Genomic DNA, 9,669 nt, shown 5'->3' with positions numbered 1-9,669 from the left:
CGTTCACACTGGCGAACTCCGGCGAGCTCTGAAAAATCGACTGACCCAATTTTGAAATTTAGTCTACCATGATTTACTAGTGTGGAATATAAAAGGGGAAACCATAAGCATTGGGTGTATAGTGTTGAGTGTTCCATGGCGGATCTGAAGGTGCAAACCGGACAAAGGCAACTTCGCAACCAATGTTTGCTTTCAACTAGCAAGTAAGTGATGGACAAGAAATCAGAGTAAAGCAGTGGCAATCAATTTTCTTGCTGCGATAAATAAGTTGAGCAGATACGAAAGAGTACCGCCTATGGTGCGGTGCCGTGTATGCATCTGCTGAGAATTCGACGGTGTTGCGGTAGCGATGGCTGTCAGCGGCGTGGAAGTAGATCTAGGAGGGTAGACGGTGGCGGCGGGGCGCGGTGGATGAGACGGTCGTAGGAGCAGCGCCTGCATGGTGGACGGTGGCGGGGATGAAGCGAGAGGACGGGATGCAAGGATCCCGGGCCGAAGCCGTGGATGAGAGAGGTCGATCTCTTGTAATGGATGGCGGCGTTGGGGTATCAGCTCCGGCATGGTGGAGGAGGATGGCGGTGGATGGGGTGGAGGACGGCGGAGGCTGGGGTGGAGAGGGTGTTTTGGCGCCCACGGAGTACGAATGGGGAAATGGAGGTAGAGAGGAAGGGGGAACCATGTCTTTAGGGCGCGCTTGTCTCAAATGCGAGGAAATTTACAAACTTAGCCCCCGTTTCAAATTACCTACATCACAACAATATTAGTCGGTTGGGGATAGGACGGTAATCTCGCATACATCAAATATTTGCCGATGAGAGTTTGTTTTTGGCGCCCACCATGTATGAATCGGGGAGGGAGTAGATTTCGGCCGAGGACACACTGTGTTTTGGCGCCCACCGTGTATGAATCCGGGTGAGAGGTGGCTATGTCACATTTGAGTGAAATTACAAACCTACCCCTATCGAAACCTATAGAAATCGAGCACATAGGCTTTGCGTGGCAGAGATACGTAGTAGTAATTTCCATCTCACAGATTTTGGTTTCGGGCGGTTACTACGACTTTCCCCGCTTCGTTCAAATTCTGTAGAGTGCACGTTTACCGTGCCAACTCAATTCGAATCTCGTTTGTATTCTATTTTTTTGGGCGGGATCCATTTTCGATTGGAATAAAATTCTATATACATCATTTTTATATATACTTTCAAAAGCACAACAAAGAATTCTACTCCTTTATATGTATAATATGATTTACAAATACAATGATCTCAAAATCATAAGGTTGAATTCAAAAAATTTAAACCAAATTATGTTCTACTAAAATGTATGGATCAGTAATATCTACATATTAAATAACATAGATGCGTGTGAATTCATATGAGTATGCATGTTTGATAGATCAATTTTGGTTCGAGTATGGATTACATGTATCATCATCTCGAAACATGGTCACTTCATGTTTGTCCTATCCTCGCAAACATGGTCTCTCGATGTCTCCCTTGAGAAGTGTCACACTCTTCCTATCATTATACATTACACAGTTTTCATTATCTCTCACGTCTCTACTGTTCTCTGGTATCACTAGGTACCTAATCTTTCTTTTTCACCGCCACACACACAGTCTCCACTTGTCTTTCACTTTGTCATTCTCTCTATGGGATTCTCTCACACACCCTATATGTCTCTAGATATGACTCATACCAGTAAAATTACTCTCTCTCTCTCTCTCTCTCTCTCTCTCTCTCTCTCGTGTAGACACAACATTTGTTGCGGTCTCCTTTTCGTCTCCATCCTAGACTGACATTATTCATTTGTTTACCGATCAGACAAACTCCCCCCTCTCTCTCTCTCTTTCACACACACACACACAACTCCTGCTTCCACTCCCCTTCCCGACTACCGTCTCTCTCACACACACAGAGAAAACTCTCGCTTTCGCACGCCTGACTCGTATTTCTCTCACAAACATTTATCGACTAGCCTCTAGATAGGTTTATACACCCGCACACTTGTGCTTCCACTATCACATACATGTCTCTCTCCCGCTCCTTGTATCTATGTAGATTTTTCTTCCCTTCTTGAGACACGCCATCTCAATCGTGCACACACACACTATTGCCTCATTTTAAGTTGATACCGCTCGCACACACTGTCGGTGTCAAAACCGGCGGATCTCGGGTAGGGGGTCCCGAACTGTGCGTCTAGGCGGATAGTAACAGGAGACAAGGGACACGATGTTTTTACCCAGGTTCGGGCCCTCGCAGTGGAGGTAAAACCCTACTCATGCTTGATTAATATTGATGATATGGGTAGTACAAGAGTAGATCTACCACGAGATCAGAGAGGCTAAACCCTAGAAGCTAGCCTATGGTATGATTGTTGTTCGTCCTATGGACTAAAACTCTCCGGTTTATATAGACACCTTAGAGGGCTAGGGTTACACAAAGTCAGTTACAATGGGGGGAGATCTTCATATCGTATCGCCAAGCTTGCCTTCCACGCCAAGGAAAGTTCCATCCGGACACGGGACGGAGTCTTCAATCTTGTATCTTCATAGTCCGGGAGTCCGGCCAAAGGTCTTAGTCCGGCCATCCGGACACCCCCTAATCCAGGACTCCCTCAGTAGCCCCTGAACCAGGCTTCAATGACGACGAGTCCGGCGCGCAAGTTGTCTTCGGCATTGCAAGGCGGGTTCCTCCTCCGAATATTCCATAGAAGATGTTGAACACCTGGGTAGTGTCCGGCTCTGCAAAATAACTTCCACATTCCACCGAAGAGAGAATAATATTTGCATCAATCGGATCTGCTGACGTATTCCATAGCATGACGTCATGGCCAGGCCTTCATTCAAATCATTTTACTGTTCCACCTTAGCGCGTTTAGCGAGGCGGTTTCCCTGGCACGTCTTGTCAAAGCAGAGATCGTGTCCCCTTATTCCGGGATTCTCATCAATACGGGCATGGGTAACCCAACCGTGTCATTAACCATGGCGCTTGGGAGATAGCGAGTTTTACTAGGCCAGTGGGGGCTCGTAGTTTCGGCCGCCCATATAAGGGGATAAGAATCCGCCCTTTCCATTCACGCCTTCCTCCTCCTCTACTTATCCGTCCCTGCGCGCTCGAGCTCCAGCGCCCAAGCCCACACTTCCACCTCAACCTTCTCCAATCATGTCCGGAGCGGGAGGCGGATGGATGGCCTCCTCCGTCACGGAGGGGCAAATCAAGAAACTGAGGAAGGATGGGTACCTGTCTGACGACATCACGCACCGGCTTCCCGATGCGGGGCAACTCATCCCCACCCCCAGGCCCCATGAGAGGGTTGTTTTTCTTCCCCATTTCCTCCGCGGACTGGGTTTTCCTCTTCACCCGTTCGTCCGGGGGCTCATGTTCTACTACGGCCTGGACTTCCACGATCTGGCCCCGAACTTCATCCTCAATATCTCGGCATTTATCGTCGTGTGCGAGGCCTTCTTCCGCATCCAGCCTCACTTTGGCCTATGGCTGAAGATCTTCAGCGTCAAGCCGAAGGTTGTGAAAGGCCGACAAGCAGAGTGCGGAGGTGCTATGGTGGGCAAGATGGCCAACATCACTTGGCTCGAGGGTGCCTTCGTGGAAACCATCAAAGGGTGGCAATCGGGGTGGTTCTACATCACCAAGCCGCGTGACCCTAAGTGGGAAGCGGCCCCCGAATTTCGATCCGGCATCCCCACCCGGCTCACATCTTGGAAAGAGACGGGCCTGTCATGGGGTAATCCGGAAGAGGTGACCGGACTCCAAACCTGCGTCCGAGACCTGGTGACCAAGAAGGTCAAGCTTGTCAACGTAGTCCAGGTCATGCTCTTCCGCCGGATCCTCCCGTGTCAACGACGGGACTTTAATTTGTGGGAGTTTGACCCGGCCCAGCACCAGACTCTATCCCGGCTCTTCGAAACGAAGCACGAGGATGCCTGGAAGGTGCTTTTCAAGAGTTCCGAGGTCTCCCCTCCCGTCACTGAGGATCGCGGATTTTGCGTCAAACGTCAAGCCTCCGAAGTAAGCTTACATTTAGTCCCTTACGGGACACCCGAATTTCATAGTGTGACTTTATGTTGGATCTAAACTCCCGTTCCTTTGACAGGACTGGAAGAGGACATCCGGACAGTTCGACTGTCTGGCCCCTTTGCGCGAAGGCCCAGCAAATGCACACTTGGCGAAGCTACTGGTTCCGGCACCTCACGTGGTGCCTGAGAAGAAGGCCAAGGAGAAGGCCACGGGGACCCGAAAGAGTTACCGGCGCCCGGTGGTGTCGGATTCATCGCCCGACGACCCCAAAGCACCCTCCGCCTCGGAGGACGAGGAGGAGGAAGAGGAAGAAGAAGAAGAAGCCTCTCCCCCTCCCGCGAGGGGAGGAAAGAAAAGGAAGGTCGCCCCAACTGGGGAGGCCGGAGGGTCCAAGAAGGGGAAGACCCCTCTGCCGGACTACGCCTCGGATGCCGAGGACGGCGGGGAGGAATGGCCACCCAGGGTCAGTCCCCTGGCAAAATCATAAGTATGTGGATATCCGAATAACTTATGGCGCTCCTCTGATGCATGGTTCCTTCTGATGCTGACTTTAATGATGCAGTCCGCCCCGGCCTCAGCTCGGCGATTCGTCGAGTGGATCCCTGGACTCGTCAGATGTGAATAGCGCTTCACTTCCGACGGTCTCCTCCCCTCTCCCTACAGACGACGCTGAGGTGGAGTCCCGAAAGGGGCAAAACCGGGAGGAGGTGGTCCTGGAGGCACCACAAGGCGACCTCCTGGACTCCGGGCCCAAAGGGGGTAAAGCTCCAGAGGGATCTAAGTCCGGCCCCGGGCCGGACACTGCTCCGGAACCGTCGATGGTTCTAGAGCCCGACAGGCAACGCCTTCATAAGAAAGGTAAGCCTACGACACTGGTGACCTCCGTCCATCCGGAGGCGCCGGCCAATTTGATGGAGGCGCTTAACGGCGCTTCCATCGACGAGGAACACTGCACTGTCATGAGTGCGGTGATTCAGAAGGTTCAGTCCGCTAAGAGCGGGCTGCCGGAAGCCTGTAGAAGCCTGTTAACAGGCTTTGAGGTATGTGTTAAAAAACATATAAAAATGTTACTGCATAGACAGTAGCCCCTGATGCTTAGTTCGGTGTTCGAAAATAAAAGCCGAGCTGAGGATCTAAAAAGATATACACAGGAGTCTAATAGAAATGTGTCAATATGGGAATGCAGGCTGCGCTGCTGACCTCTGCCACACTGACTGCGGAGGTCGATGCATTGAAGGAAAGCCTCGAGCGGTCCGAGAGCGAGCTCGGCCATGCCAAGAAGTAGCTCGAGCCTAAAGAGGGTACATAGTACCGCCTGTAAATGTATATAGAAATACTTGGTTGCAAATAATGACAGGACCGACGTAAATGTTGCAGGAGCCACGACCGAGGTGGCGACCCTGAAGGAGGCGGTCTCCAAGGACGAAAAGAGTGCGGCCTTGGAGCGCACCGAGCGAGAGAAGCAGGAAGCGCGGGTGGCGGAGGTGCGGCAAGAGCTCCAGGCTCTCGTGGAAAAACACGAGAGTTTGGAGCGTGACTCAAAGACTCGAGAGTCCGAGCTTGACTTGGCTCTTGAAAGTGCCAAGACCGCTAAGGCCGAAGCCCAGAAGGCCCTTCAGGAGATCGAGGCGATGAAGAAGATAGCGGTGAGTAAGGCATTCTTTATGCAAAGCAAGAATACAAAAGTAAATTATCTGTTACTTACCCGAATCCGGAGCTCTCCAGGAGCATTCACCGATCTGCCCCGTAGTGTGTCTGATGTTGCCGCATTCTACCGAACCAAAGAGGGTAGCTCGACGGAGAAGGTGTTCTGGTCTCAATATGCTGAGGCCGGACATCCGGTGCCCCTGAGTGACCAGCTGAAGCAGTTGGTCGAGCTCCACAAGGTGGCCGAACAGGCCATGAAGGGTCTCGTAGTTCGGCTATGGCCTGGGGGAGCCATGCCTGGGAACTACTTCGGTTTGGTGCAGCAGCTGGTGGACGCTTGTCCGTGGATCGAGGTCATCAAGCGCTCTGTCTGCATTGAAGGCGCCCGTCGGGCCCTTGCCCGTGCTAAGGTGCACTGGGGCAAGCTAGATGCGGAGAAGCTTTTGACGGACGCGCCACCGCCGGGCAAGGAGTATCGTACGCCCGAGATGTATTATAATGGCGTTTTGAAGGGTTCCCGCCATCTAGCGGATGAGTGCTCCAAAGATGTAATTTTTGAGTAGACTGGCATTTGTTATCCTGTACGCTGAAACTTCGTTCATATGCGTTAAGCAACGCTTGTTAATTTAAAATATTACCTTCTGTGTGGTTGTTTATCAAATCTGAGAGATGCAAGTCGTCGGCTTCGACCCCCATGCCACGAGTGCTGGGGTGTTCGGGATAAACCTGAGCACTCTTGTTCCCATTCTTGGGTCCATCTAGGGAGGCGTTCAGCACAACGAACCAGGCCGTCGGACTTATAATGCTTTATCACTCTTACTTAGCCATAGAATTCTATAATTTTAAATTTCGGCGAAGCCCCTAGTATTCGGAAGACCGAGTTCGGGCGCTATCCATGCCTAGGCCGGATAAGTCCGGTTCCTCGCTCTAAGCGGCATAAGTCTTTAAGGACTCGTAAAACCTCGCGAACAGCGACCGGTCTCTCGCACTATCATGACAGTCAGTTTTAGCTTTCTCTACTGAGGTGTTAACCCAGCTCAACTGGGGCACAATCGCAGTAGTTCTCCCAGCGCTACCTTAGCCAACATTGCAGAATGTAAGGTACCAAAACATGGGAGCCGGGCAAACCCAACTATTGACCAAAGACATGATTCGGAGCCGATGCATATAGTGCTATAAGTTCGGGGTGCCGCACTCATGAGAGTGTTCGGTCTTCTCACACCATGTTATGGGGTGTTTTAAGCCCCTGGTATATTGTCCGTACCAAAGTGTACGGTTGCAGAATGTCATGACTGAACATATTTGTATATAAAAAATAGATAAGTACAATAATAGATAAGAGCTATATATTGTTTATTAAAAAAGGGCTGCTGCGAAAGCAGAACGATACAAGAAGTGTGATAAGCAAGAGATGGGAGTATTTGACATGTTCCCCTCCAGGGGCAAGCTGCGGGATTGTAAGTAAAACAGGTATTAAACTCGTTATAGAGACCACCTGGACGTTTGACGTGGCTTGCTCTCTCCCTGGCTGTTGCATCGTGTGTTCGGCGAGTGTATTGCCGGACAGGCCTTCCAAATAGTTGGGTCCTGAAAGTGTGTAAAAAGGAAAACGGCGAAATAGGGAGCCCCTTAGTGCGGTTGAGCCGTATTCTGGGCGTGCCGTAGTTGTGCCCCTCCCCTTATGCCCATGGTATCTCTAAGGCGTAATTATGTACATGTGGTACCAGTATCGCCATTTGGCGGGGGCTGGGGTTGGGGCCGCACTGGTATGCTTGCTTGGAACGTGCCAGCCGGATTTGTTGTAGGTTACTTCAGGCACGCTTGACGTTGTCCGGACGTTTGACGCCTGGATTGGAGAACTGCCTTGAGAGGCTACTCTATACTTCCGACGCCAGGGCCACCGTGTGCTCCTACATTCGGAGAGAGCGTTCGGTGTTTCCGTTTACCATGATGACTCCGCGAGGTCCTGGCATCTTGAGCTTGAGATATGCGTAGTGTGGCACCGCATTGAATTTTGCAAATGCGGTTCGTCCAAGCAGGGCGTGATAGCCGCTGCGGAATGGGACTATGTCGAAGATTAACTCTTCACTCCGGAAGTTATCCGGGGATCCGAAGAGCACTTCGAGTGTAACCGAGCCTGTACAGCTGGCCTCTACACCTGGTATGACGCCTTTGAAGGTTGTCTTTGTGGGTTTAATCCTTAAAGGATCGATGCCCATTTTTCACACTGTGTCCTAGTAAAGCAGGTCCAGGCTGCTGCCGCCGTCCATTAGGACTCTGGTAAGGTGAAATCCGTCGATAATTGGGTCTAGGACCAATGCAGCGAATCCGCCATGACGGATGCTGGTGGGATGGTCCCTTCGATCGAAGGTGATCGGGCAGGAGGACCATGGGTTGTACTTTGGGGCGACTAGCTCGAACGCATAGACGTCCTTGAGAGCACGCTTCCGCTCCCTTTTGGGGATGTGGGTTGCGTATATCATGTTCACCGTCCGAACTTGCAGGGGAAATCCCTTATGTCCTTTCTTGTTCGGCGGCCGGGGCTCCTCCTCGTCATCGCTATGCAGCCCCTTGTCTCTTGTTTCGGCACTTAACTTGCCTGCCTGCTTGAACACCCAACAATCCCTGTTGGTGTGATTGGCTGGCTGTTCGGGGGTGCCGTGTATCTGGCACGAGCGATCAAGTATCCTGTCTAAGTTGGATGGGCCCGGAGGGTGTCTTTTGAATGGCTTCTTTCATTGACTGGGTTTAGAGCCTCTAAATCCGGCGTTGACTGTCGTATCTTCAGTATTATCGCCGTTAATGCGGCGCTTATGGTTGTTACGACGTGACCTGCCATTGTTGTCCTTGGTATCCGAAGTGCCAGGGCTCTTGGTTATGTTATTGCTACGAGCTAGCTAGCTGTCTTCTCCCGCACAAAAGCAGGTCATGAGTGTCGTGAGGGCTGCCATAGATTTCAGCTTTTCCTGTCCTAGGTGCCGGACAAGCCATTCATCTCGGATATTGTGCCTGAAGGCTGCGAGGGCCTCGGCGTCCGGACAGTCGACTATTTGGTTTTTCTTGGTGAGGAACCGTGTCCAGAATTGTCTGCCGATTCCTCTGGCTGCTGGATTATGTGGCTTAGGTCATCAGCGTCTGGTGGTCGTACATAAGTGCCCTGGAAGTTGTCAAGGAATGCGGATTCCAGGTCCTCCCAACAACTAATTGACTCTGCTGGCAGGCTGTTAAGACAATGTCGAGCTGGTCCTTTAAGCTTGAGCGGGAGGTATTTGATGGCGTGTAGATCATCACCACGGGCCATGTGGATATGAAGGAGATAATCCTCGATCCATACCGCAGGATCTGTTGTGCCATCATATGATTCGATGTTTACGGGTTTGAAGCCCTCGGGGATTTGATGATCCATTACTTCGTCTGTGAAGCATAGTGGGTGTGCGGCGCCCCTGTACTGGGCTATATCACGACGCAACTTGGATGAGCTTGGTCTGTTGTATTCGGCCGGGCCGTACTTATTATGTCCGGCGTGACAGCTAGCGTCACGTGAAGCGGGGCGCCCATGCGATCTGTAGATCGATCTTGTTTGCCTTGCCTTATTCTCCAAGATGTCTTGCAGGTCTGTTGCGTCTCCCCGTACTCTGGTATGTTTTCAGCGATGCCGGGGTGCGGCTTGGGTCGAGGGCCTGAAGGCCTCTCTATCGCGGCTGCGGGGTGGCCGATCAGGCGCATCATACGCTGGTGATGTATCTTTAGTTGCTTCCTCCTCAAGTTGGGGTAGCAGCCTGCGCTTTGGGTAGCTCTTGGACGGGCGTTCTAGTTTATACTCTTCGGCCGCCAGGACTTCGGTCCATCTGTTGGCTAGCAAGTCTTGGTCAGCTCTAAGCTGCTGTTGTTTCTTCTTGAGGCTGCTTGCCGTGGCCACAAGCCTTCGTTTGAAACGCACTTGTTCGACGGGATCCTCTGGCACGATGAATTCGTCGTCGTCGAG

Source organism: Triticum dicoccoides, chromosome 4B (genome assembly GCF_002162155.2).
Source record: "Triticum dicoccoides isolate Atlit2015 ecotype Zavitan chromosome 4B, WEW_v2.0, whole genome shotgun sequence".
Taxonomy (NCBI): Eukaryota; Viridiplantae; Streptophyta; class Magnoliopsida; order Poales; family Poaceae; genus Triticum; species Triticum dicoccoides.
This window is presented reverse-complemented; position numbering follows the sequence as displayed.